This window comes from Prionailurus viverrinus, chromosome E2 (assembly GCF_022837055.1).
Source record: "Prionailurus viverrinus isolate Anna chromosome E2, UM_Priviv_1.0, whole genome shotgun sequence".
NCBI classification, from domain to species: domain Eukaryota; kingdom Metazoa; phylum Chordata; class Mammalia; order Carnivora; family Felidae; genus Prionailurus; species Prionailurus viverrinus.
The window spans coordinates 21,144,885-21,170,057 of NC_062575.1; the positions used below are offsets into that span (position 1 = coordinate 21,144,885).

Consider the following 25,173-nt stretch of genomic DNA (forward strand, 5'->3'; position numbering starts at 1 on the left):
GAGTCGGGAGTCACTGGACCCAGCTGGGAGGACCCACGTGTGGCCACCTTATCCTACCTTATCCTATGAGGGCAGTGGAAACACGTGGGGAAGCTCAGCCCAGGGGTCCTTGAAGGGTCTAGGAGACCAACAAATTAGGGGGTGCTCTGGACACGCTGGGCATTCCAGAGGAGGGGATAACTTCTTAGGTCCTCAGGCACTTTTGAAATTCTGAAATTCTAAAACTGAGACAACGTTGCCCCATTCTCCATACACTGTGGGAAGGAGACTTAAAAAGAGTCAAACCTTTGCAAACGCAGTCAAGCATCTGCTATTCACCAGGCTCTGCAAATTCATGATGTCAGGTGACAAATTGCTCCGTATGATACTGAATCTTCTTATAAGTCTGGCAGACACAAACCACTAAGTGTTCACAGAGACGGGGAGAAGAAGGGACACAAATCCTTTCCAGATTTCAGAACACCTGTGAGACTCCTGACCCTCCTACCACCCTGGGGCTTCTGGTTATTCCTTAATCAGTGCCCCAGCCCCTGCCCCGGCCCTGCCTGGTCCTCCTGTGGACCACGGCTTCAACGTGTTCCTTGTCTTGGATTCACTTTCAAAGGCAGTCCTGGGTTTCAATCCTTGTTCCCTTACTCACAAACTGTGTGTCCCAGAGATAAGTGCTTAACCTCTTTGAATTCCTTTATTTTTATGTGAGATACACTTTATTGAGTTGTCTTCCAAAGAAAACTTTTACTTGCAGCAAATAAGGAGGTCACAGGGAGTGGCTTCCCAAGCTGTGACTCCCCTGAGAGAGGATGGGTGGGTTCCTTCCGTTTAGAGTTAGGATGAATATTTAGGTAGGGGAGCCTTGTCATCCTGTGTCGAGGCAGGTGCGCCTTAAGGGAACATACCTAGACATACGTTGTGTGTTACGTAAAGGAGGCTGAGGTTCCTCCTTGGGCAGAGGTTTTAGGATTATAATGAGGTAAAGGTAATTGCAGGTCATTCCAGAGGGTCACTCCATGGTCCATCTATGCAGGCGCGAGTCTGGTTTAGCTCAAAGGTCTGGGTGGTCTGGGCTGGCAGGAGATTTTGTCAGGGAAGACCCCATCATCTGGAGGTGTATTCCAGTTTCATCTGAGTTAAAAGGAAAGCAGGAAAGAAGAGTTTAGGGGAGAATGTAAGACAAAGGTTAGTGAGGACAAGCAGGTGGGCCATAAAGGCCAGGTCTTGGGGTCTAGCTGGTGACAAATCCGTCCTCTGGTTCTATTCTGCTCCTCGTTCTTGAGGGGGATGGGGTGAAGGTCCATCTTCTGTAGCTACTTCCTGCCGGATGTGGGTGTCTGGGCACAGTCATAGGGACTGTTAGAGGAGCAGATTCTCTCTCTCAGCTCGTTTTAGATGTGTGTGGAGGTCACCAGACTTAATCCCAAGCTGTTCTTATCCTTGTGTTATTGCCGTTTCTAACTTTGTGGCCTCCGTTTATTTGGATACAAATTGTAGCAAACAGTTATCGTGTGAAGTCCTGTCAGTAGGAAGGGCAGTCTTTCCCTTGCTTCCCGTTGACTGTGATCCTGCTGACGTGTGCTGGCAGATTCGCTTTCCAGGGATGCTTTAGTGTCTTTATAACTTTTTGCATTTCTAGGGTCATTGTGACCAGGACTAACTAACCTCAGGAGGGTGTTCACTTTAAAACCAGACCAGGGTAGACAGAACTAGAACATTATCTATTTTGCCACATACTGACAATAAGCTGTGACATTTATTACCGGACAGTCACAGAGAGGATGACTTGTAAATTTGAGAACCCTTATTTAATGAGGCTTCACTTGCCTGTGTCTCTAGAACAGAAGTTTCCCATCAGTGAGTGACCCACAGAAATATTTGTTGTCATCTGGTGCTGGTAGCATTTCCTCCTAAGCCTCTGGCATAGATGCCTTTTTACTCTGTTCTGTTGGACCTAAGGAATGAGTCTCTCTGTAGATCTGGGCAAATTCCTCTTCTCAAGGTCCCCCAATATCCTGAGGTTTCAACACCTGTTCCTGATGCATGCTTCCAGGACCCAAAGTGCTGTTACTTCCTTTGCCTCTGTGTGAAATACTTTTACAATCATGATTGTAAATCAAGATGAATGAATGGATGGGTTGGCAACGTTTTTTCATCAAGGGCTAGGAGGGACATATTTTAGGCTTTGAGGGCCATGCGGTCTCAGTCTCAATTACTCACCTCTGCCATCGCATTGCTAATGCAGACACAGACCTTATATAAATAAATGGGTGTGGCTGTTCCAGTAAAACTTTATTCACATTAGCATGTGGGAAAGGGGGTGTGGATTCAGCCTCAGTCTATCATTTGCTAATCCCTAAATTGGTGCACGTAAAGCGCTTAGCATAGGGCCTGGCACAGTGTAAGCCATGATAAGTAGTATATTGGTTGTTAGTATCATTAATATTATTTTTTACTACCAGTCATATTTAGGCAGAACAGAGCACGGTATCCAGGTCCCAGCAGGAATGGTGCGCATGAGGGTGGTAGAAATCCAGGAGAGTCTGTCAGATGATACAGAGACCATCCCACAACCGTTATGTGACATTATAGAGCGCTCTGATGTTCTACGATTACTGGGTGAGATAGAAGGGAGTGTTGGTGCAAAGCAAGGTAAACCTGTGTGTGTGTGTGTGTGTGTGTGTTTGTGTGTGTGTGTGTGTGTGTGTGTGTGTGTAATGGGGAGGGCACGAGAGAAGCAGAGTAAAATTCTCTGGCAGACAGATCTGTGTCCAGGTATAATGGAACTCCCTATCACCAGTCATCACCTGCATTTTTTACGTGTAACTGGCAGGCACAGAAAACCTACCATCACTAGAAGGGCCCTGACTGGAAGCACTTCCCTGAGATAATTACTGTCTCTTTGGTTTGAGCGTCACTGACAACCTTCCTACAACGTCTCAGAGACCCCAGCTGGGGAGAGAGCAGAACGCCTCTGTGACTGGCCCATAGTGTAACTCTGGTCCTCTGGATCCCTCTTATCCAAGTTCTAGAACACTCTCTGGGAACTTTTCTCCTTGGCTTTCAGATGCACTGGATACCTATTTGTGCCAGAATCCTAGAGCTGGGGACTTCCCTGTGGAGGAGCTCAGAAAATGCACACAAGATGCTTGCATGATGATGTCATTAGCGGGGAGCAGAGATGCTGCTGTCCCCGGTACATGTGAGGGGCCTTCCCTGGGGCCACGTGCAGGTTCCAAACAGAAGGCCTGGAAGAAGAAAAATAGAGACCTTTCCTGACGGCCACAGATGCTGATCTGTATAGATAAAGCCTTGGGAAAGAACATTATCATCCAACAGTGATGCTGGAAAATTGCCCAGATATCAATTCCTGGATGAGTAAGCACAGATTCTGCGAGAATGATTGAGCCAGCTTCTTGAAGATTCTAAAGCATTCAGCTTATTTTCAGCCAGGGTCTGAATTCGTTCCCTTTGTAGCGGCAGAGGCTGAGGGTCATGCCAAATGTGTGGCTTTCTATCCCAGGCCCAGAACCAGAAGCCACCCACCTAGTCCTGTGCTGTGACAGTGGCTTCTCCCTGTCCCTGAGGCATGCCCTGGGTGTCTCAGCGTTCCAAGTGATGTCTGACTGTGCTTCTTATAGCCGTCCCTCCAGCCCTTAGACAGGTCTTGGCATGTGGGGCTCTCAGCAAATAATTACTCAATGACTGAACAGCCATAAAGACAAGTTCTCCTGGGCGATACAACCAGTGGAATGGATGGGCACACCGTCCTTGAAGAGGGTTAAATCTCTGTGGCTTCTATGACCAAGGACTACAGAGTAGCTGAAGGGAAAGAGGCAGAACATTTGAATATAACTCACAAAAGCTGTTAAAAGAACAAGTCTCAGGCAGGGGTCTCCTAGCAGCAGATTCTGATTGCAAGTGGTTGACCTTGGAGGTGATCAGGGAAGCACCAGAAGGCGAGAGAAGCATGACAGGGCAAGAAGGAAGACAATTCCTGTCTGTGAAGAGCGAGCAGGCTCTGAGCACGGGCACTCCACCCCCATGGGGTCTCTGGGAGACGCTGAAGTTGTCCTATCCAGGGTTCAGAGCTGAGGTATGGATTCACGCACCCACACTCACGTGGGTGGAGAGCTCTCCCCCAGGGTCAACTCCCCAATGCACTGGCCTGACCAGAGCAGAGCCACACTCCTGCAGCATGAGAAAGTTCTGCTGTAGTGTCTGCAGAAGTGAGTGCCTAGAGGGGATGCAGGTGGGCACTGACCTCTGTTCTCTTCCTCCTCCTCTTAATAAGTTAGGAAACTGAGGCTCAAAGTAGTTCAGGGACTTGCTGATAAGCAGCCATGCTGGGATGGATTTTTGCTGGTAAGTGGCCAGCCTGGGACTCAAGTGCAGCTCCGTGTGACTGCAGAACAGGGCACACAGCACTTCTGGCATCTCACCGCTTTCCCCAAGGACAGCACGGGGTGACAGGGTCCCACAGCAGGATCCTCTTGGCATTTTTCTAGGATATTACTGCGCTGGTCTATTCCATTATAATATTCTCCCTTCTTCTGTTCAGAGCAGTTAACTTTGCCTCATTATTATTTCATTGGGCTGAGCTTTAGTGAAACATAGCCTTTAATTTGTTTATTTAACATTCCTGGTCTGCACTTGCTGATAGAGTATGACTGATTAATTAATTAATTGTAGACTGCTGTGGTGCATCCTGGATTGTGACACTATTTCAGACCCTGATGGGAACTCTGGCAGAGGCAGGTGGTGGTGGACATGGGTCACGGGGCCCTGGCCTGAATGAAAAGTGGGGTGAGGGGCAGGCTGGCCTCCCTCAGCCCTGCCGTGCCAAGTTCTGAGGCCACCCAGGCCTGGTGGAGGCGAGGAGCAGGCCGGCAGCCTCAGCCCCTGACATCCACAACACAGACCCACCATGTTTCTCTGTATGACATTTCTGGTTGTATTTGGGGGACATGGGATTGGCTTTGGATGCCTCTGTCTTTCTGCTCAATTGGCCCAGAAGTTCCGGAGAAATGGTTCCAAACATGGGGCATGTCGGAAATGGTGCTAGTTCTAATGGGCTTGGCTGGGACAGGGAGGAGCCCCAGGGGGCCTCGTCTACTCCTCGCAGCAGCCAGTCTTGCCAAGTCAAGTGCTCCATAGCTAGATCTCAGGCACGCTCCTCCTGTTTGAGATCAAGGCTCTGCCCACCTCCTAGAATTGGTCTCAAAGGATGCTGGCCTTTCTCTCATTCTGTCACCATGTCTTGGCCCTAGACCCATGGTCTTAGGATTTAAGTTTTGCCCACCAGGGTGTGCATTATTGGCTTTTTCTTGTACCACCATGACAGTAATTAACTTCCATTCATTCTAAATTCACAGTGTTGTTTTGTTTTGTTTTTAATGCTTGTTGTATTCCAGACTGTCTTCTAGACACTGGGGCACAGATGTGGCTCCTGGCTTCATGGGCCTTACTCTCTTCCACCTGGGAGCTCTGCTTAGGTTTGACTCCCTCTACAACCTTCCTACATTGCCCGGCCAAACTGGGAGGGTTTTTTTCTCTCTCATGTTTGTTTAAGGTGTCTCCCATGTGCTAAATATGTTACCTCCTCTGATTTCCACCATAGTCTGCAAGAAGGACTTACTATTTATTTGACTGTGTGGGAAATGGAGGCACCAAGAGGCAGAGTGACATCTGCAGAGCTAGGAGGTGTCTGGGTTGGTGCCCGAGCCCAGTAATTGCACTTCAAGTCCAGGGCCCAGCCTACCCAGCTTGGCCACTCACTTCCTGCCGCCTCTCTCTGGTCTGCCCTGCTGCTGGTGAAATGGCTGTGAACTACTGGGTTGTGCTGGGGGTGTTTCTCCCAGGATTGGGAAAAACAGAAGCTCTTGTAAAACTGCATTTAGTGATCCCATAATTACCTTTGCCCTGGGAAGGAAGATAATGCCGAACGAGACAGATTTTTCTAGGACACAAATTCTCCCTTGGACCTGCCCCAGCTACTCAGCATGTCCTGCCTATTGGGATATGCCAGGCCAGTTTCAGATTAAAGCACAGCCCTGCAGGGACTCTGGCTTCTCCCGCTGGCCTGGTTTGTCTATGGATGCAGTGCCCATAATGCTGTAATAAATACTTGTTCAAGAAGAAATCAAAATGAATGGATAAACTGCATTCAGGATTTGGTTTTGTCTCTCTTGCAACCGGGGGCCAGAGCCAGGGGGCTTGGGCAAGTCACTTCACTTCCTTGAGTGAAGTGATTTGTCAGCTATCAAATGGAATTTATAACGTATACAGGGTTGTTATAAAGATTAGGTGAAATAAGGTAGAAATGTCTGGCTCAGTTTTTGGTGGAGAGTAGGTGCTTCCCCAGAGTTAGCCCACCCCTCCCCCCACAGTGAGGTTCAAAGGTGGACGGTCTTTCAGATTAGTTGTGTGATCATCAGTCCTCGGGCATCTTATCCCCTTAGTTTTTTGTTTTGTTTTGTTTTGTTTTAATTTTTTTAACGTTTATTTATTTTTGAGAGAGAGAGACAGAGAGACAGAACATGAGTAGTGGAGGGGCAGAGAGAGAGGGAGACACAGAATCCAAAGCAGGCTCCAGGCTCTAAGCTGTCAGCATAGAGCCGGACACGGGGCTCTATCTCACAAACTGAGATATCGTGACCTGAGCCCAAGTCGGATGCTTAACCGACTGAGTCACCCAGGAGCCCCAATTTTTAAAAAAATATTTGTTTATTTTTGAGAGAGACAGAGATAGAGACAGAGTGTGAGTGTGGGAGGGGCAGAGAGAGAGAAAGAGAAAGAGAGAAAGAGAGAGAGAGAGAGAGATAGTGCGAGCAAGGAAGGGGCAGCAAGAGAGAGGGAGACACAGAATCTGAAGCAGGCTCCAGTCTCTGAGCTGTCAGCACAGAGCCTGACGCAGGGCTTGAACTCACAAACCGTGAGACCATGACCTGAGCTGAAGTCAGACGCTTAACCGACTGAGCCAACCAGGTGCCCCTTTTATCCCCCTAACTGAACCCTCCTGGAAACGGAGAGATGCAGTTTCAGATGTTTCCACCACCCCAGCAATTCCAGAAACCATGTGCCTTATGTATTCTCAGCTTTCTTATCCATGAAATGGGGACACAGGTCTTTACCTAGAGGGTTCCACAGGCAGCATGGAAGCTTTCACCCACCTCTCAGGACCCTGGAAAGAATGTTTGAGGATTTGTTTCCAGTGTGCCGGGAAGAAGAAGGATGGCAATTAGGAGGGATTAATTGTGATTACGTGTTTATCCGTGAGATCTGACCTAGGAGTGTTTCTCTTCAAACAGTAGTGTTTAGCAGTGCTCAGTTAGGCAAGAAACCACCATCTTCTTCTTGGGTTTCAATGGACTGAGGCTGGGGGAGGGCCGCTGCTCTCTCAGCCTCACAAATGGACTTTGCTGTGTTGTCACCTTGTTTCACTTTGCAGAAACTTCAAGGTGGCTCAAGGACCAAATAGTCTGTCTTCTGCTTTTTGGGTGAAGACTGGGGAGGAATTTCTTCCAAAGCATGGACAGGGACTTATGTGGAGGACCCAGTAGGTCCTAAGAAAATGTTAAGGCTTTTCTTTCTTTCTTTCTTTCTTTCTTTCTTTCTTTCTTTCTTTCTGTCGTTCAAGTTTAGAGAAAAGGTAGCTGATTTGCTTTGAGGCTTCTGTGTTAAGGTGAAAAAGTACAAGGAAAATATTTGTTGACTAGAGTCGATTCAAAGCATCCAGTTGTCTTTTAAGCAGCAAAGATTTAGAGATGGTCAGTGGTGGGAAAGGTGTGGCAGGAGCCAAGGTGGTGGGGAACTAATGGAACCCAAGGGCAAGTGAGAGGGACCCATCTTGGACGTAACAGAGATGTCAGACATGGACAAAGAAAGGACCAGAAGCCAAATGGCCTACTTCGGCGGGGTGGTGGGAGGCTACTTTCTGGAAGCAGCATGGATTCTGATAGAAAGCTATAAGCACATAGGCGCATAGAGAGGTTGTTCTGCCATCAAAGGCTCTGGGCTCAGAGATCCAAGGAATGGTCTGGCTGTGGGGACTGGTGGATACAGAGGCTGGCTCAGAGACAGACTGGACAGAAGGCCCCGCATCCCAGTTTCTGCCTTGTCATTTTGTACTTGGGCCACCTGGAGCTGGTTGCTCTCCCTCTTAAGGCCTTAGTGTCTTACACTGAAGCCTAAATCTTGAAAATGAACATGAAGAGATTGACCCTGGCTCCATTGTAATTTCAGTGTCTCCCTTTTTCCCGATTTCTTGAAAATCATCTCACATGGCCAGTGGCCTCTGGATATAAAATAAGGAAGCCCTGTGGCCCACAGGTGTGAGTGGCTGCTGCTGTCCTTACCCTCCACACGGAGGACTGACTGCGAGTCTGCATCAGAAGGTGACAGCATGAGACTGTCTGCCGGGAAAAATGAGCCAAACAGCTTTCATCTTCCTGTAATCTTTAAAATGAGATCTGACATCCTGCCACGAAGGTAGGTACAAGCCTCAGCTGCTCCCGTCGCAAATGGTTCCTTATAAACAAGGAGAAATCCTCTGAAAACCCTACTGTCATAGGCAGAATAATGGTCCCCGAAGAGGTCCGTCTAAGTCCTCATTCTTGGAAATGGTAGATATGCTGCCTTATGTGGCAAAGGGGAATTCGAGTTGCAGACGGCATTAGGGTTGCTAGTCAGCTGCCTTTGACAGGGAGATGATGTTGGGTCATCTAGGTGGGCCCAGTGTAAACACCAGCGTCCCTAAAACAGCAGAGGGAACAGAGATAGCTATGTAGCACACGAGAAGAACTTGACCCAATTTTGCTGGCTTTGAAGATGGAAGAAGGGAGCCATGATCCATTTGTGTGACTTCTAGACGCTGGAAAAGGTGAGGAAACAGCGTCTGCTCTAGAGCCTCCAGAAAGGAACATAGCCCTGCTGACACCTTGATGTCAGCCCGGTGAGACCTGTGTTAGACTAATCCACAGAACTGTAAAAGGATACATTTGCGTTGTTTGAAACTACCAAATTTGTGACAACGTGTTGCAGCAGCAATAGAAAACTCAACCTACCTACCACCTCTAATTTTCCTGCCTGAACTCCAGCGGGCCTGTCACTCATGTGTTTCCACTTTCATGCAAACATTCGTTCACTCCTGCCTACACGTATTTACTCATGTATGCCTAAACCTTAAGTTCCTAATTTTTGTAAATGGTTGTTAATAGTAGAAACTATTTTATAGAGTCTTTTTAAAGATGACATTAAATGAAACAAATACAAGGCTTGGCACATTGATGGGCGTAGTGCAGCACTCATAATGTCAGCTGTCTCTATCATCGTTATTATTTCTTTTCCTGCCGTGCAGTCAGATAGTGTAACCTGGGCACCAGGTAAACCGCGCCAGGTTCCTGGATGGTGTCTGGGTGGGAGAAAGGGTTGGACAAGTGTTGAAGGGGGTTTCCTCGAAGCGCCACTCAGTGACTGCTGCTGTCTCTACCTACAAGACAGCTGCCAGATGTGGTCTTTTACTTAGGCTCATGGCTGCCCTTACGTGGAATCAGGTTCCGGTTATTAGGGAGATGGGACATTGGATTTTAGTAGGAAATTACCCACAGTTGGTCAAGGCTTTGGAAGCAAAGGAAGGAAGGATACACATGGGAGGATCATATGTACCATATCTTTTAAATGTGTTCTTCCATGTAACCCCATGGCCACCCTACGACATCCTAGTCTTATCCCTATTTCAATTTGGTAAAACAGAGACCCAAGATCAAATTACTTACAGGAGGCAAAGAAAAAGTGAACCAGTGGACATTGGATTTCAAGTCCATACCCCTTCCATCTTCCACGGCCTTGTCTTCAATATGGGGTGTTGCAGATTGAAACCCAGAAGACTGAAAACCTCACTTCTCCCCATGTGTTCATTCTCTGGCTTGGTAAGTGAGAAAGGAGATATTTCCCTCGAGAAGACACTGGCTGGTTTCATCTGGCCTTTCCAACACCTCCCTTTCAGTGCTATGGGAATAGTGTTGCCTTTAGCCCCCACATCATCCCGGTCCCCGGGCTGGTGCAGCCAATGGGAGGCTTCATGTGCAGAGCTAACGCAAACACACCAGTCACCATTGGAGCAAGTCTTTGAAAAAACACATTTTTCTTCATCTGTGTCTCTTGAGAAACTGCATGTCCTGCTAACCTTTCCTTTGCTGCTTCTCTGGGCTGCAGGGGACTGCCCACAGCACCACCTCGCTCAACCTGTTTCCTCTTGCCAAAGCGTTTCTTGCATCACTGATGCCCGTTGAGCTTTTCTGTTCACACGTCACACTTCAAGACAACTTCTTGCTTCCTCGGTGCCCCATGGACAGCTAACCCCATCCTGTACGAGTAAACTGTCACAGAACAACGCTTGGGGTGGCTGAGACATAGACAGGGGGTCCTCACTGGAAAGTCTACCTGTCTCAGCCTAGACCTGTCATCAGTTGACCTAATTGAAATTGAGGCACATTAGTAATAAGATAAACAATGGGCCAGCACATAAAAGGGAGACTTTAGCTATCATTTAGAAATAATTAAATAAACACTAGTTTAATGATTAGGCTCAGTATCTGAAGCAAAATCTCTTAGAAATAGTTGTGCTTACAGATGCCCAAGGGTGACTGACAACAGAAGAGAGCCACTGTGTGTCTCTGGGATCACACAAGGAGGCATAGCAAGGGCTTTGTGATGCCCTCTCCTTTCCTAAGTCACTGTGGGAAAGCCATTTGGAGCTGACCGATAGCACTTTAACCAAAGCACTAGAAATATACCTGTGACTTCACCACTGCAGGAACTCTCATCCAAGTAGAGGTTTTCCCTGCACGGGCTTGGGGAAGTCCACTCCTAAGTTAGGATGGCATCCTGAATTGATGTCTCTAATGAGCCTTTGTTCACACCGGCAGGGTGGCCGTGATGATTACATAAGATGGGGTGTGTGCACCTACTTTGGAAGTTTCTCCATACCCTCACCCTCCATTGCATGCCTTGTCAGTGTCTCCTCCACGAGGACAGTTATGTGTTCTGTAGTTTTCCCTGGATCCTTCTCTGCATGTTTATTTTTCACGCAGCTGAGACAGACTTCCAAAGAACAGAATGGGCAAAATAAAGTTGACTTGACTAAGCACTTGCTATCAGTGAGGCATTGCACCAAGGGCTCTATCATCATCTGATTGTTTCCTATAGGCAATGCCATTATATCAAGTTTACAGATAGGAGACTAAAGCTTGTGGAGATTACCTTGCTTGAGTATAGGCAGCTAGTAAATCTAGAGCCAGGATTCAACCCCGATCGGTTTGACTTTGAAAGAAATCCATGTCATTTTCACTATATAAAGGAGAAACCTCCAATAATGCACATTTTTACCCTTATAAGATAAGACTTAGAAAATGGATGTTTCCTATTATGCCCTGGAGGCAGTATAAAATCCTGCTGTGCTTTACAAGTCCTCAGATGAATATTAAATTGAGTTTGATTAAAACTTTGTTCAAAAAAAAAAAAAAACCCATTGCCATGTTCCAACATTGAAAGCTAAAATTCCTAGAATAGCTGGTGCCTTCCCATCAAATAAGAGCATTCAGTGGAGACGAGCATTAAGGTCCTGGGCATTCCAGACAAAAGAGTTTTCTCTGTGATGAATATGGGGAACATGAGACGGAGAAGAGCTCACAGACTGTGTTTTGAGAGCCGCTGGGAACGTAGTGATGACTAGTTCCTGATGATGGGTGACGGTTGACTTCCGGTCTTCTGTTCGCACTGATGCATGAGTCAGGGTGGCAGTAGAAGGAGCCCTAACCCACTGGTAGCCTCCTCTCCTACATTGGGCTTCTTGCTTGATAAGGAGGAGCCTTGAGTTCATCCGTCCATGAGTCGAAAGACCTCTTGTTTATGTCTGCTACATCCACTGCCAGTTCCCTCCTTTCCCAGGAAGGAATAGCGAAGGGATTATATGCCCATGTATCACTTCATTTACTCAACACAGATCCCCCAGGCTAGGAGTTATTTCACCCAACGTCTAGATAAGGAAACTGGGGCTTTGGAAATTTAAATGACTCATCGAAAGCCAGGAATCCTGTGGGTGGTGAGGCCAAGCCTGAAGTCCAGGCATCTCATACCCTGGCAGAAGCTGGGGTTTTGCAAAGGCCCCGGCTCTCGGTGTGGAGCGCCAGCCTCCAGGGAACTCTGCCTGGTGGGCACGGCCTCCGATGGCATGTCCTTGCTCTGCCTCCAGCCCCTGACTTCTGCATCCTTGAGAGAAGGAGGCTGTTACTTGTACCATTCAGAATTTTACTTATTTAAAAAAAATAGTGTTCTTTCCCTCAAACTTTATAAATAAGGCAAAGAGGGTTGAAAGATGGAATGTTAACAAAATAAACACCTCAGAAATAAATTAACATTTTATATTGCGCTTCATTTCAGTTTCATGAGCTCCAAAATAGCACTTCAAGTGATTAATGTTTTCTTCATGAATCGTAACTAAACCCAAGTAAGACCTCGCTCTTTTCTCTAAAACATCTTCTTAGGAGATTGAGGGTCATTCATTTCTAAAAGTAACCCTTTGAAACCTGCTGTGGGCAGCTCAGGGTTGTGGGGATAGTGTGGGCTTTGGTGTCAGGCAGTTCTAGGGCTTGGGTCTCAGTGCTGTGATTTTCTAACTGTGCGGTTCTGAAAGAATGAGCCTTGGTTTCACATTATAATATGGGGATATTAATGGTAACAAAGAATTATTCAGGGGCACTTGGTGGCTCAGTTGGTTAAGTGTCCAGCTCTTGATTTCAGCTCAGGTCATGATCTCATGGTTTGTGAGTTCAAGCCCTGCATCAGGCTCTGTGCTGTCAGCACAGAGGGGGATTCTCTCTCTCTCCCTCTCTCCCTGCCCATCCCCCAGTCTTTCTCTCTCTCTCTCTTTCTCTCTCTCTCAAAACAAATAGATAAGCATTGAAAAAAAAAGAACGATCCAGCCCCAAGTGTCAACAGCATGGAGGTTGGGAAACTCAACTGGGAATTGGCTTTAAGTCTCCATATAAGAAAAGCAGTTATCTTGCTGCAATGACCATGAAAAGGCTATCTGGACCATGAAAAGGCTCCAGGCTATCTGGAGGTGACTTGAGAAGACCACATTGAGAAGAAGCCTTAAAATCCCTGGAGAGAACCAGAAAAGCCCAGTCAACCTATCACCCCAGCTGAGCCCAGCCCACAACTCCCATTGAGCAAATTACTATCAAGACTGGCAGAAAAAATGCCCAGCTGAACCCAACCCAAGTTATAAAACCATGAGCAAAATTAAAATGTTTTTGTTTGTTCTGGGGTCACTAAGTTTTAGAATGGTTTGTTATATGTCAGTAGATAAGGGAAACATCAGAATCCATTAGAGAAACTATAGCATCTCAACCAACATCAAATCAGTAGGGGATGCCGTGGTGCCTCTTCAGGACTCGGGCTCTCACCCCCCAGCTGCTGGTAGCCTTGCTGGCTGACAGTTCTCTGCTGAGCACCTCTCCAGAACTTGCCTTCCCCTGCAGAGAGTCACCTCACCTGAACTCACAGTCCCTTCCCTGGGGCAGCCTGCAGGACATGGCTAGTCCATGCACAGGAAGAAAGTCCTGGTGCCTCTGCCTTACAGCAGAACAACAACGAAGGGTCATCCCGGCTCTAGAGGTCCCCAGGGCTGCTGCGAGACTCTGCCTGTTAAACACGTCCCTCCGCCAGCCCCAGCTTCCTTCACCCCCTGCAGGTCTTCACCTTGAGGAAACTGGTCAAGAATCTTCTGCATGCAAATCTCCGTCTCAGAGTCTGTTTCCTGGGGAACCTGACCTGGAATGCCTTCCTTCCTCCCTTCTCGAAGTTTTTGTCTTCAGACTTGCAGGACACAGGGTAATTTAGCCGAGAGCACCACCCTTGGACACAGACTCAAGCCATGGCTTCGGCTCCATTTCTGGTTTGTGCTCTCTCTTAAGGCTCAGTTGCCTCAACGATAAATAAGCAAGAATCCTTGCCCTGAACCCAAAGAGAGATTCAAAAGTTTAACTGTAACTCTGGGAAACATATAAATAGCAGAGAAATACAGGGAAACATATTAATCTTTACTAGAAATGCAAGAAGTGCAAATTAAATCCACCTTGAGATACCATTTTACACCGACTAAATTAGCAGAACAAAGTAAAAATAAATTCAAATACACATTGCTGGTGACATTATGGTGAATATGGGGTTCTCTTAATCTGCCAGTTGAAACAGAAGTTTCTTAATGCTGCAAGAAAGCACTATGGCAACACAAGTTGAAGCTGTAAATGTGTCTCTGCCCTCTGGCCTGTTAATATGGATGTGTCTGCTCAAATTTGTGTAACAGAAGATTTGGGATTTAAACTCTGATCTCCTAAACTTTTACTAGCCTGAAAAACATACCTGTGAGTAAATAAATATGTAGTGGATAACCAGAAGCTAGAATATAGAGTTGGAGTATTGGGAGGGTATATGTTGTATAAGAAAAAAGAGCAGTCTTGAACATTTACAGTATTTCTCAAAGCTTGCTCTTCTGACTATCAGTAATCCAAAGCGCCTAGGGCATTACGGATAGGTGCAGTCCTGAGCCTGACCCCAATCTCAACAAGCAGAGTTGATGTGAGTTGGGCCTGGGGTCATACATTTTGAGTAGATTCTGCAGGTGTCCTTGTATCTCCCAAGCGTGATGGTCCTATATCAAGACCGTTCCCTTATGCCTTTTTGAGGGGTATAGAATTAGGAGAGATATTATCTTTTTCAAATTTGCTGTAAGTTTTTTTATGTTTTCATAATTTTTAGGTGAAAAAAATTATAATTTTCCTTGAGCACTCCAGAGAAAAGTCGTTTTAATTTCAGGTGTCTTAATAGTCCCCCATTAAGTACATAGCTTAACCTCATCTATGCAGGTGGGTTAAATATCAAGAGAGAAAAGCCTTACACTAAGGAAAGGTCATTCTTATCATTATTAATCGTCCTGGTAATAGATATTTATGATGTGTATAAGAATCGCCCATTATTAGCCATCCCCAAATCGCCTTGGGTTCTGCATGGAGCACGCTTCTGGTTCCCGGCTTGGGAGGTTGGGATGGCTGATAGGTGGTTGGAGATCTGTCCCTGGCTTTAGGGAGAGCTTTTCTGCATGTCAAAACAGAGATATTCATTCCCAAAGTTTAAAAACACTGTGGCCTTAATCTGCAGAGGGGAACCACACGTGCGAGACAGGCATACTTCAGAGTGGAATAGGGAAGACAGGCGGAAACATTATCTTTTGACCATGTCACCCCCTCCTTGCCTTGCGGAGTCATTAGCACAGCTAAAATAACTGTCATAAAACTAATATATATTTCTGCCTCAAGAGCTGACTTCTGTGACTATTTAACCATGAGCTAACCCAGCAGACTTTCTGATCTCTTGAAGAACATGTTTTTCTGGCTCTATCAGAAACAGTTTGAACTTCAAGTTCTATATTAGAAGGATATTGGTTAAGGAGATTTTTCAAAGGTGAGCCCTCAACGCCAGTGTTCGTGCACCTCATTTCCAAGCCAGTTATCGATTGGAAGGAGCAAAAGAGGATTAGAAGGCAGACACGCTTGCACATACTCACACGTACACACACACACACATACACACGCATGCACACACACACGTGCGCACACACCGTGAGAGATCCTCACAATGGCAAATAATTAATACAGTGAAGAAATACTACCAGGTTACAGAAGGCAAATATTGATGCTGATGAAGTCCAATGAGAGAGGCAGGGACTTCCTCTTCTGTCTCTTGTGTCTGCAGAAAATGAAACAAAAATCTGTCCTTGTTTTCATGTGAGCTGGGGCCAGGTCATGGGGGAACTGAATGGCTATAGGGACTGTGAGTTCAAATGAAGTTGTGTAAACCTTGGAGTCCAGAGAAGTCTCCAAGGTTTTAGTTCTCCTAACAAAAGCTAGAGTGGCTATAAAAGGACATTCTGATTAAGAGTGATACCTAAGATTGAGATCTCACCAAGTGGATTAAGATAAGGAAATGAAAAAGATGGATAAGGGTCTTCAACACAATCTCAGGCTTTATTTCCTTTAAATCTTGCCCCATTTGTACGAGCATCTGAACACTGCCTCTAACGCTGCTGGTTAAGATAGCTCTGATGACGTGTCATGAACAAAATCACAATTTGACTTTCATATTAAACTATATACTTGATTGACAAAAGTCCTCAAGATTATTTTTTGAATTTCTGGTAAAATGTCAATCTAGTGATTTAGACAATGGATCTGGTAAGTAAGACCCTGCTACTCATCTGAAAACCTCCCCCTTCCAAACTGGCAGTAATCATGGTAGAGTAGGGCTGAACTCTTTGGGTCATTTAGCTCTACGTACATGTGTGTATGTCTTCTTCTCCTCCTTTTCAGAGAATTCAGTGTTATTTATAAATGTAGATTACTATGATACCGAATTCTGAAAACATAAATTCTAACTGAATACGAACATCTGTTAAAATGAGGGGGCTATGAAGATCACTTATTGACTTTTTTTCTGTGCGTGGGTATATATTTGAAATGTTTTCCCACCAGAAACACATAGCAGAGAAATTATCTGGACCAAGACATGCGTAAATGTATGGTAGGCGTGTGTGTGTATGTGTGTGTATCTCTCAGGTAAGAGATGATAGATGTTGTATAAGGATCAGCAAACTTTTCTGTAAAGGCCCAGCTGGTAAATACCTTCAGCTTGGCAGGCCATATGGTGGTCTCTGTTGTATCTACTCAAGTCTGCCACGATAGCAGAAAAGCATCCATAGACAATACATTAACGATCGGACGTGGTTGTATTCTAATAAAACTTTATTCACAAAAACAGGTGGTGGGCCAGAACTGGCCAAAGTTTGCCAATCCCTGGAGAATAGATCAAGCGGTGTATCGTTCGCATTGTCTTTTCACACTCATGTTGCTAAAGGAGAACCTGAGACCCAGAGAAGTGAAGTGATTTACTCTAAGACACACAGCAAAGCCAGAACCAGAATCCAGATGTCCACGATGTTCTCTTGATCCCTATAACACAGAGTGGAAGCCGAAGTGGCATCTTAACTCCACAGGCAGAGGAGAGGATAGAAAAGTAGAACAGAGAGTGACAATGCATGCAGTGATCCACCCCCAGCCCCACCCCAAATCTCTTCTTCCTGACAGTAATTGGAGCTTGTCTGTGTTTTGACCATATTTTCATGTTTGCTTGGTTTTTAATGGGGGCAGAATCACTGGGAAGGAAGGCTTAGATCTTCCACTCCCCCAGCTCTGTGGCCTTGAAGCAAGTCACTGCCCCTCTCTGGGCTTCATTTTCTTTCAACTATAAAATGAGGGGTTTGGTGTCATGAATTTGGACTCCCATTTCATTCTCAAATGTTATGGTCCTTCAAGCGCATTCCTTCCAGTTCAGCCTTTCCCCCATCAATCCGCAACGATTCACAAGTTGCCTAAAACTTGCTCAGGCCTTGGCTGCAGAGAGGCCCTAAATTGGTCTCCCCAGCAGGATGACCTCCAGTTACATATTTCTGTGTTCGCCAGGCCCACTCACTTCCTTCAGAGCATCCCGGGAACCTGATGACCTCATTGCTTCTTGGGCCCAGAGTTGATTACCATAATAAAGGTACCCACCTGCTCACAAAGCCTTTCTGTTTCTGGCTCCGAACTGCTGAGCTGGGCATTTTACCAACTCAGTAATCTTGCTTATAGATTTATCTATCCCTTTAGAACCTCTACCCCTCACTGAACTTCTTCACAGTAAGCAGTTTTATAACCAACCATGCCCTGATTTCGGCACATGCGAGGCACGACGAGGCCCTCCTGTGGACTTGTTCTAGGTGAGTGTGTTATTGCCACTCGTTTGTATATTTTTGCCAAGGACTCCAATTGTCCTTTCTCCACTCCAGGACTTCCATCCATTTCAATTCCTTTTAGTTAAAGTCTAGTTACATTTTCTTCCTTGAAAATATCGTGTAGGAAACAGAGTCCTGGACTGAATCTGGAGACCTGGGCTAAAACGCCAATGGCATCACAACCTATGATCCTCTAGGTCAAGTCCTGTAAGTTCTCTCCAAGCTCCCCAACTAAATCATAGAGAAGGTAGCCTCTGCCTAATTCTTCACTGTCCATGCGATGGGTCTGTACTCTGGTTCTGCGTTGACATCACCTGGGAAGTAAAAACAAAACAAAACAAAATCAAACCAAACCAAACCAAACCAAACCAAACCAAACCAAACCAAACAAAAAAAACCCTCCAAATTTCTGAGCCCTCCTGGTCCTGCCTCCTGCTGGATCCTGAATCAGGATCCCTGAGGCTGGAGCTCAAGCACTGAGCATGACTGAATTCTCTCCAGGTCATACTAATGAGCAACCGGGCTCTCAAGTCACAGGTTTTAATGGCCTAAATCATATTGATATGAAATCCCGTTTTAAAAGGGGCTTATTGGGATCCCTGGGTGGCTCAGTAGGTTAAGCGTCTGACTTCAGCTCAGGTCATGATCTCACGGTTTGTGGGTTCGAGCCCTGCGTCGGGCTCTGTACTGACAGCTCAGACAGAGCCTAGAACCTGCTTCAGATTCTGTGTCTCCCTCTGTCTGCCCCTCCGCCACTTGCACTCTGTCTCTCGCATTGTTTCAAAAATAAATAAAGCGTTAAAAAAATTTTTTTAAATAATAAAAAGGCCTTATTGGTGTGGGGTACTGTTATTTTTGTCATTATTTCACTGAGTACTGAATGTTGTATACTAACATTCTGTACAAATAAATCTCAAGTGAAATAAAGTGAATACATGAATAAAATGTGATACTGTGATTTATAATAAGAAATAGATATTTGGTTTTGTCCTGTTTCTGGCTCACAGCTCCTCTAGCCCTTTAAATTTCCAGAGCCATAAGAGCAGGGGAATATCTTTTGTTTAATTTGGTCTCTTGTCCTTTTTTCTTGAAATCTCCTCAGAGCTATAAAAATGAAATGGGTGTCTTGTTGTTTATATCAAGCCTTTTCAACAATAACTGAGTTAGGTTAATGAGGTGACTTTAGGAATCCCTGAAGCTGGGGATGGGGGTGATGACTGGCCACCCAAAGCTTGTTGCTGGGGGACCAGCCATATGATTAGAGAGTTGGAATTTTCAGTCCCACCTCCCTGGAGGCGACTGAGTTCAAGTACCTATAGTCAATGATTTAATCACTCATGCCTGTGGAATGAAACCTCTATAAAAACCCCAAAGGACAGGATTCATAGAGCTTCCAGGTTGGTGAACAAGTGGACATTTGGGGAAGGGGGCCTGCCATAGAGTGGATGGAGGCTCGGAGCCCCTTCCCACATACCTTGCCTTGTGTACCTCTTCTATATAGCTGTTCCTAAGTTGTATCTTTTTACAATAAACTGGTAATCGGGTGAATAACATATTTCTCTGAGTTCTGTGAACCACTCTAGCAAATTAATCAAACCCTCGGAGGGTATCATTGGAATGTCTGATTTATAGCTAGTAGATCAGAAGTACAGGTGACGATCTGGATTTGTGACTGGTGTCTAAAGGGGATAGGAGGAGTCCTGTAGGACTAACCCTTAACCTGGGGGATCTGATGCTATCTCTAGGTCGATAGTGTCAGAATTTAGTTGAAGTGCAGGACACCCAGGTGGTGTCCGAGAATTGGTTGGTGCAGGAAAGCCCCCCACCCCCATTGGAATTGCTCTCAGAATCATATGTGGCCTATCCTGCTGCGTATTTTAGCTCTTGGAGGTTTCCCTTGAGATACACAGACTTTCTAGATTAAAATTAGGGTCAGGTAATTTAACCACCCAACAGCCCCACAGGACCAGATTAAATGTGCTGCCAATTTGTTTAATCCTATGGAAACCCTGAGAGATGAGGTTGGTGGCCCCATTTTTTAAGCGAAGCAATTAAAGCTTGGGAAGGCACATCACTGTAGGGAAGGTCCCGTAACTAGGAAGTGGGAGTGTTGAGACCAAACATCAGAGTCAAGGGTTCATTGCATTAGATTTTAGCTGCTTCCTGATCCTACCATGGAGCTTAAAACCCCACCGTTTCAAATCGCAGACGACAAATGGGTAACGCTAATGACGGCAGTAATAGTGTATTATCAACTCTTCAAGACGCTTTCACTTGTTTCAGAGAATCCTCTGACTGAAATAGCAATCTCAGGTGGCTGCTACAAGGTCGTCCTCCATTTAAAGCTGGGTACGGTTTCAAAAACTTCAAAATCTCCCAGGAAGTGAATGCTATCAACTCATAGTAGCTAGGTTCTCAGGCTATCCCATTATGAGCCTGCACCACGCTGAGGAGGAGGCTGGGTCAGGGGCTGCTCAAGATCCCACCGTGGGAAACATAAATTTACGAAGTGACCTAGCTTTTCCACTCCTGGGTACCTACCCAAAAGAAATAAGTGGAAACATCCATCCAAACAAAAGCTTGTACACAAAACTTCATAGCTGCCCCAAGCAAAAAACGAAAATGAAAACCAAACCAACTTCATTGCCACGTTATTCACTATAGCTAACAAGTAGAAACAACACAAACGTCCTTCCACAGATGGACAGGTAAACAAAATGTGGTGTATCCACACAATCAAACACTGTTTTTAGACTTAACAAGGAGTGAAGTACCATACATGCTGTAGCATGGACACATCTCAGGGGACATTGTGCTAAGCGGATACAGCCAGATGCAGAGAAGTGCCTGATGTATCATTCTGTTTATGGGAGATGCCCCTAAAAGGCAAGTCCTGGAGGTCAAAAAAATGGACCAGTGGTCATTTGAGACTAGAAGGTGGGAATGGGTTAATTACAAAAGAGTACAAGGAAGATCTTTGCGAGCTGTTAGAAATGTTCTAAAATGCAATTGTGGTCATGGTTGCACCTCAGTGAAAGTTTACCATGAAAGAAATCATTGAATTTCTCACTTCAAATGGGTAAATGTTATGGTGTGTAGATTTTGTCTAAGTGTGAGCACGCGTGTGTGCGTGCACGTGTTAGGAGCCTGCCGGAAGTAAGACGGCAAGGTTACGGTGGTTCAAAATTTAACTTCTCTTTTACTCACTAAAACTTGCTGGCAGAACGTCAGACCTCTAGCCCATGGAATTGCACGGGAATCCAGACTGGGGAGACATGTTGGAACCAAAGTCCATTCTGAATTTATAATGAAGAAACTGACCTTCCCAGGAACAAGAAGGTTTACATCGCCCTACGAGAGCTCACACCTTCTGCACTGAATATCTGGCAGGTTGTTGGCCATCTGGAGCCCACTCTCTGGGCATGGTGTAAGAACCTGGGGTGATCAACAGTATCAAGGATGGCTCACACTGGCCACTGAAGGGGCCCACGTACCAAACCAGCCACTTATTGCAGATGCCCATTTATGGTCCAGTTTGCTACTGTTTCCCAGATTCAGTGACTCTCAGCCAGGACATTGCAGGTGAATCATTGTCAAGTCTCTTTCTTTCTTTCTTTCTTTCTTTCTTTCTTTCTTTCTTTCTTTCAGAGAGAGGGCGCAAGTGAGTGAGGGGCAGAGAGAGAGAGAAAGAGAGAGAGAGAGAGAGAGAGAGAGAGAGAGAAAAGCAGGGCTTATGTTCACCCGAAGTGGGGCTCAAGCTCACCCAATGTGGGACTTGAACTCACGAACTGTGAGATCATGACCTGACCCAAAGTCCGATGCTTGACCTACTGAGCCACCCAAGTGCTCCAGTCTATTTTTTTTCTCCCCTTTAGCCTGCTCCACTCAGAAAACTCACTTCTGTTCAAGCAGACTTTCTCCAGCCAGAACACTGTTTCTTTGTTCATATGTATGATGACGTTACAGATTTATCTTCTCACACTGTGGTGTGATTATGCTGACCCACTTTCCTGACAGGAAGATGTGAAGGTGTGACTGCAGGTGGCCAGCCCTCCTATTATCTCTCAAAGGCCCTGCTCTCCTAGATTCTGGAGATGCCCAATACTCCTGTAGATTGAACACAGGGTATAGACATTGGCTTGAACCTCATACACTTCTTATTCCCTTAAATATGAGTTGAACAAACAGTTGCCTTTTCTCAAAGCGGGTTTAATATTGGAGTGTTCCTAGCATCTCCTCTTAACATGAAATCCCGATCTCTTAAGCCACTGCTGCTCCTTCCTCATGGAGTTGGATACAAAGGCTGGGATAGAACTGGGTCATCAACATACTCCAGATAATCTTAATACCATTGCCTGAGAAAGTGGGCAACTATGGGGTGGGCCGCCCTGACATGTATAGGCCACATCGGGTCTGCCCCTCTCCTATGGAACTGCAGGGACTCCGAATAGGGACTTAGATGCTTGGCACTGGAGAGACTGTCTGCATGTTGCCAAAATAATTAGCGAGCTTTGGCTGCTTGTTGGGAAGGGTCTGCCAGCCCTGATCCCAACCTTCCCTGGACCCGTAGCTCTAACACGAACCCCAGCCCTAGACTCAGATGACCCCCTTCTTAAATGTGACAAAAATACCAAGCACCCGGCATGATGGTGGCATTTTTCCATCAGTAACATTACTGTTTCACGCTTAGCACCATCTGTAACCTCATCCCAACCATGATGTTGTTAATCTTCTCTTCGGATTTAATAAAAACTTACTTACATTTGTTGAATGTCTAGAGTATCCCATGTCAGAATATTTCTCATCATTGTATTAATTGATCTACCTGTAAATTTATAGATGATCTATACATTCCTCCCCAAAGGCTAAAAAATTAGCTTTTTATCTGTGTTCTGTCATCTGCCTATTTATATCTAATTCAGGCTTTTTAGTATCAGCACTACTGGCATTTTGGGAAAGACCATTCTTGGGGGTCTGTCCTATTGTTGTGGGGTATATAGCGTAATACTGAACCTCTGTCCACTAGATTTTAGTAGCACTCACTACCCAAGCCTCTAGTATCAAAAATTTCCCCAAACAGTGCCACACGTCCCCTAGGAGGAAGGGAGAACAAGATTCACCTATTATCTATTCATTTCTCTCTATTGCTTTTTTCAAGAAGGTATGGAGTAGACATTATCACTCCCATTTTACAGCTAAAGAAACTCAGGTTGAGGGTTTAGGTGACTTATACAAAGTTACATAAGCAGTAAGTGGTGGTGGTGCTGGGTTACAAAGTAAAGTTGCCTTATTAGAAAAGGCCATTTTTTTTTCTAGGACGCTAGGCCATTTTAAATTAAATGCAGTGTTATGCGTTTTATCCTCAATGCCATTTTTTTCCTTTATTCTCAACCTAAAATCATTTCCAAAGTTAACTCTGACTCTCAACACAGAGGTCTTCCAGCCCAAACCTATGTGAATGTATTTATGCTCCAAACCTTCATTCTAGTCCTGTCTTCAAGTCAAGATGAAACCTTATTTCCAACCTCAGTTCTCCAACCAGTGCTTTCTAAAGTCTGTTTTCGTGTCATCCCACACGATGTGGGCTGGATCTCAGCCTGGAAGAGAGCCCTGCAATGCCGGTTAACCGAGCAGAAGTGAATAAGCCCATTTACGGCCGGGACATGTATATTGTTCCATCCTAAAGAAAAAGAAAGCGTCAGGTTCCTTCTCTGGTGAGCCAGCAAGTGGGCATACAGACCCTTGGCTGCCACAAATCCCCGAAGTTGGGATGCATGGAAATTCCAATAAGAAGGCTTCTATTTGTACTTTCCAGTGACAGGCTGGAACTTGTAAATGTAACTTCTGGAAAACTGAGCAAATGGAAAAAGGGGCTTTAACCGATCAGTTGACTTCTCGGGGCCTGATGTTTTGGTTCAGCTCTTACAGAGTGGTTTTCATTTCTGCCACAATACTCTGATGCTCATTAGATGGCTGACGGCTTCTGGCCTCCATGTCCAGAATTTAAACAGGGAGAGGTATTGTTTTATGGCAATTAACAGTGATGCTTGGAAGAGATGGCAACAAGCTGAAAAAAATTAATTGAAAATTTAACCTTCAAATAAAAATACTTGGACCTTAGGCTTCCATTTGTAAGCAGCTTATGCTGTCTGTGCATATTCTGTTATATTATTTAAGTATTTCCTACACCATTTCTGATTAATACAGCAGTGCTATTTTCCAGTCCAGTCTCCTTAATAAATATATGTGTCAAATATCTATTTCCTCCCCTGAATGCAAAGACTTTTAATTTCCCTTGTTTGCATGTGCTAACTGGTTGTGTAACGAGATTAACAGCTCTGTCTTCTTTTTTCTTCGGCAGATTTTATAAGAAAAGCCGGTGGGCTCCCAGACAAAGTTAAAAAGGTATCTTCTTTAATTTTGCATATTGTTAGCTGCAGTCCGGTTGCTAATGTTTGTTTTGTTTCCATCTGTCAAAAGCAATGCCAAAATACGTTGTGTTTGTCTTGAGTTGGCTCAGTTAGTCCTCCGCTGGAAACGGTTCTGTCATTTCGTGTTTGGTTAAGGCCCCGATTCACCAGCGCCCGTACGAGGGCCCATCTCTGCCAAAGGCTGCCAGTGCACGTTTAATCCAACTTCCTGGGAAACGTCGGCTTGACACAGAAAAAAAGAGAAAGGTGGGGTCGTGCCCTAGCAGAAACGTTAATTTGGAGCCAGTCCCGTCTCTGCAGTGGGTCCTGGCCTGATCCTGGAACCCTGTTCCTGCGGAGGTAGCAGGGCCCCGCTAACTGGTCACATGGGGAGAGTGGCTTTGTCGGTGTCAGCATGGGACAGCCCCCCAGACGTGCTGCCTCCATGTGAGTCTGACAGAGTGTGCGTGTGCTGGGGCTGCCATAATCACAGAATACCACAGGCTGTGTGGCTCGAAGAACAGATGCTTCTTTTCTCCTGGAGGCGGACCGTCCAGGAGCTTGGTGACATCTGGTGCAGTTTCTCCTGAGGTCTCTCTCCTTGGCTCTCAGGTGGTCGATGATCATCTTCTCCCTGGGTCTGCACATCATCTTCCCTCGGTGCCTGTATCTTCTCTGTGTCAGAATTTCCTCTTTACAAGATCCCTGGTCACATTGGATTAGGACCCACCATAATCACCTCATTTTAACTTCGTGATGTCTTTAAAGACCCCGTGTCCAAATACAGTCACATCCTGACGCACTAGGGGTAGGACTTCAACATAACACTTCTGGCTTAAAATTTATTTTTTTTTAATTTTTTTTAATGTTTATTTATTTTTG

The 25,173-nt window shown here is 45.5% G+C and overlaps 1 long non-coding RNA gene across 1 annotated transcript in view; it reads left to right on the forward strand.

Moving 5' to 3' along the window:
• The window catches only part of LOC125153312 (uncharacterized), a 169,559-nt gene that overhangs the window by 130,162 nt on the left and 14,224 nt on the right, over positions 1-25,173 (forward strand). The window contains exon 3 of the long non-coding RNA XR_007147456.1: positions 24,243-24,286. This is a non-coding gene — a long non-coding RNA (uncharacterized LOC125153312). The remainder of the gene's footprint in view (positions 1-24,242; positions 24,287-25,173) is intronic.